This window comes from Chlorocebus sabaeus, chromosome 2 (genome assembly GCF_047675955.1).
Source record: "Chlorocebus sabaeus isolate Y175 chromosome 2, mChlSab1.0.hap1, whole genome shotgun sequence".
Taxonomy (NCBI): Eukaryota; Metazoa; Chordata; class Mammalia; order Primates; family Cercopithecidae; genus Chlorocebus; species Chlorocebus sabaeus.
In genome coordinates this window covers 5,417,858-5,422,384 of record NC_132905.1, presented here as the reverse complement: position 1 = coordinate 5,422,384, position 4,527 = coordinate 5,417,858, and positions in this window count along the sequence as shown.

Genomic DNA, 4,527 nt, shown 5'->3' with positions numbered 1-4,527 from the left:
AGAAGTAGAGTCCTTAGCATTTTTGGGTCTAATCATATTAAGCAGCCAACTCCAGAAACCTCAAAACCAATGAAATAGCTCTATCCTTAATACTCTGTTCCTCTATAACCACTCCCAGTACCAAAATCTGTATTAGTCAGGGTTCTCTAGAGGGACAGAACTAATAGGATACATATATAAAAGGGGAGAAGCTTTTGCTTCTAAAGGTCTTTGTGGACTTGCATGCCGAGCATGAGCCACTGCTTGCTTCCTTGCTACAGTCCCCATTGTGTAAGATGGCGGACATTTTCTGATGAATGGGCTGATCTTCAGGAACTGAGAAGAGCCAGTGGGCCCAACTGGCTCCCATACTTGGACTTCTGAAGGGCTGTGCTCCTGGCAGCTGAGTAGCTGAGTAGAGGCCCCCTTCATGGCCCACTTACTGGAAGGATATGTCACCCAAGGCTGCCACCATTTTGTCTCATCTTCATTTCCTGTCATGGTAAGATCATCTAGTCAGAGACAAAACCTGAAGTCTATTAGCCATCACCACCCTGGACCAGGTTGGGGTCATTCAAAACAGAGGCTGGGCTAAAATTTACTCAGCTTCTGAAGAAACCAGAACCAACTCCTGGAGTGTTTATGAACTCCCCCTGCCCTCATCCAATCTTACAAAATGGTTTGTTTGGGCAAATTAATTAGTGCAAATAAAATTTGAAAAGGAAATGCATAAACAACCTAAAATAATATGCTGATTTTGAGAGTGTTCAGGCTAATAAGCCCTTTTTTTTCTGTTTTGAGAAGATTCCCCACAGAGGCACCACTGAGCGTTGCTTTGGGAGACCAGTTCTAATGGTTTTGTGAACTTGATAGTACTAAAGTGGAGTATCTTTTCTTAAAAGCACCATAATTCAGTCTTGTCACTAAATCAGACAGTGTGTCCCCCAATTAGGAAGGTTAAACTGTGTATCACACCCCTCATACAAATTGCCAGATAAAACAGAACCATCAGAGTGGTCGAGAGCCAAGTGATGACATGATTTTCTTCAACTTGTTCAACTAGGAAAGAAAAAACCTAGTCCACTTTAAAAGGGACAACTTTAGAAAGATATTTATTTCGTGACCAACAAAAACTGAAACGTCTTTCTTCTTGAGCCTCCTGGCCCTTTGGGGGAGTCATGTTTTCTGAAAATCTCAAAACAAAAGGGCAGAAATGTCATTTAAAATAAATAACCTAACCATTTCCCCAAAACCAGGGTCCAATCAAAACGAACACTTCTTGACCAGGGGGGGTTTTATTTTGCTGCTGGGGGAAGGTCCTTCCTGCAACTTCGGTTTGAATTCAGAATTTCACTCAAAGCACGATTCCAAACCTAAGCTCTTTAAATGCGCCAGACAAAAAGGCACTTCCATTATACCACAGTTCAGAGGGGAGAAATTCATTTTCTTGTTGGCTCCCAGGGTGGCAGAGGGATCAGTTTAGTGTCCCTGTTTCAAGACCACTGGGAGCAGGTCACCTCCATGATCCCATGGTAACAGCATCTCACCTTTTATGAAGGCCCTTCTGGCAGCTTCCTTTCTGGGCAGGCAACTCCCGTTAATGGCCAAATCGTCAGAACTCCTGCAGGCTGTCTGCAAAGCAGCAATTTTCTTCTGCTTTGCTTTGATTTTCTACATCGTGGCAATTGAAGACAAACAGAGAAAGCCATTTTCTTCTCCACCAATCAAAACGCCTTTGCCATTTTGTTGGTTTCAGTGCTTGCCTTTTCCCCTAAAACCGAGGCTGAGGAAGAGATGCCCAAAGTTATGCTCCCAAGTTTCCCTTAGTTCAGAGGGGCCTCATCAACACTCAGTCCCCAACAGCTAACAGCTCATGTAGCAACATGGACAGGATTCTGCTCTAGGTACTGCAAAGGAGTCAATGGTGAGAGCCATGGGGGACAGCTGATCCCTGTCTGGTTGAGAAGATGGGACATGAGTTACAGGTGGAGTTTGCCAATGTCAGGTGACCACAGTGCAGATGAGTGTCTGGGGTTGGGGAGGTCTTGGCAGGCTCAGACACTTTGGAATTCAGACTTGAGCAGGCAACCAAATAGCACTTCATCAATTTCAATCATTATGCATGCCATAATTTCTCCAATATTATTTGATTTCCATAGTTGACTTTCAGTCCATTCAATTTTAAACTTTGTTTCATTCTAAGCTACAATATCCTTGAAATCACCTACTGGGCTGTCTAGATACTTCCAGCTAAATTGTGCTTTTTATTTATTTTATTATTTTATTTTTTTTTGGGGGGGGGTTCAGAGTCTCGCTCTGTCACCCAGTCTGGAGTGCAGTGGCGCGATCTCAGCTCACTGCAACCTCCACCTCCCGAGTTCAAGCGATTCTCCTTCCTCAGCCTCCTGAATAGCTAGAATTGCAGGTACGTGCCACCACGCCCGGCTAATTTTTGTATTTTTAGTAGAGATGGGGTTTCACCACGTTGGTTGGTCAGGCTGGTCTTGAACTCCTGACTTTGTGATCCACCCGCCTCGGCCTCCCAAATTGCTGGGATTACAGGTGTGAGCCACCGCGCCAGGCCTGAATTGCATTTTTTAGTGTAACCATTAAGCAAAAACTACATTTATCTGTGTACCCCCTAAAGCCTTCCTGGGAAGCATCTGGGATGTGTGCCTTATAGCACATTGAGAGAGAGAGCATGGTCTTGACTAAACAAGGTTTTGGGTAACCCCTTTTAGCAAGAGACAGACTCATACCCAGGAAGGCATGTGGCCTGCTCGGGGGGGACAGTGGGTTTAGCCAAAGCAGAGCGTCTGAACTGTCAAGAGCTTAAGCATCACCTCATTTAAGAATTACATCAGGAGATGGTTCCTCCCAGGAGAAGCGCATGTTCTCATCACACTCAAGAGCTCTGCCTTTGTTCTCTGAGTTAGAAGAATCAGCCCACAATTTCTCCACCTCCATCCGCTGATTGACCCACATTTAGAGCTCATTAGTGCTCCACACTCCCAACCCTGGAACATCCTCAGTCTTATTGCCCTCTTCCTCTTGGTGAAACTCAAAAATAAGAGAAAGAAAAAGGGAGAACCCTATATCGAAGAAAGAAACAGGCAAGAAGAAGGTGGCAGATCCTTTGGAAGGGATATGCTTCCAGGATAAAAACAAAGAAAAGCCAACTTGACTGTTTCATGGCAATCAGTGGGGATTTCTCTTATCTTCACTGCTCCAACGCCTGACTTAGGGTCTGCTTCAATAGCTTAGCGCTCCTGTTTGTACAATAAAATGCATTTTAAAAAGTCATCTTAGCCTGGGTAACATTTTTGTGTGAATTCTGCTAGTAAAAAGTCACTACCAATTTTTGCACTAAGATGAATTGTATCAATCATTTCACATAACAAGACAGCTCTAGCTGGCTGCTCACAGATATCCATCCTTTTCTTCTTTTCTCCCCAAAGAGCATGAACCTCCAGAGCATAATGACCAGGTTTTGCTCAAGAGATGGAGGAAAGAACACTCAACAAACTCCATAAACTTTACACCCAGCCTGAAAACTGACAGGCAGGATCTTAGGGTAAGAAGCTCTTGAGTTTCAGGGCACACAATTTGATCAGTGGCATATCTGAATTCAGGAATATGGTCTGAATTGCTGAAATGGATGGCATTATTCCCTTGAAATTGAATCTGTCCCTTCCCTTTGGGGCAGGGTTAAAATGTAGCATGAGGTCCAACTCTAGGGAGTTGCTCCCATCAATTAGAGAGAACAGCCCAGGGCTGTTGGATGATCAGTTTAGTATCAGATGAGGAATTTGTCACCAGAAGGGGCTGTCAGGCAAGCCGGTCTTGCAGACATTCAAATGAGGAGAGAAGCCTGAGCAGGGAGGGGGCTGGAGACTGCATAGAGAGGTAATCTCTTGGATGTTGGGCAGGGTTAGTTGACCTGCAGATCCTGAGGAATTTGGCCAGGTTCACCCTTGACTCTGAGCTGCCCTTGGTTCCTCAGTGCCGTTGGGTCAATGCCACTTCCCCACAGGTCTTTGCCTGCACCCTTCCACTGTGTTTACAAGTCCATACGGCCCCAGGTCTCATGGCCCTACACAATTAGAGGCCCACAAGGGGACAACAAGAACTGAGTCCCAAACTCACAACAAAGCTGTGTGTGGTGGAAGGGCTCTGTGAGGAGGGATGGCAGTCAGCCCTCTTCTTCGCCAAGTCAGCAGAGCAGCCCCAGGCAGGTGACTCACTTTGAGCCTCAGCTCTTCCTCTGTCCAGAGGAGGGATGGGATCAGGTGGTCTGAGGTTTCTGTGATTTCTAAGTTGTCATGCAGTCCAGCACAATTCCCTTGAGACCGAATCTGACCCTTCTCTTTGGTGCAGGGTTAAAATGCAGCGTGAGGTCCAACTCTAGGGAGTTGTTCCCATCAGTTAAAACCAGTTGTGCAGACATTCAAATGAGGACAGAAGCCTGTCTCAGCCCGTCAATCAGCCGCCTGTTTACGCCTGTTCCCTTTGGGACAGGACACTCTTGGAGCCCCTGAAGTCTGATGT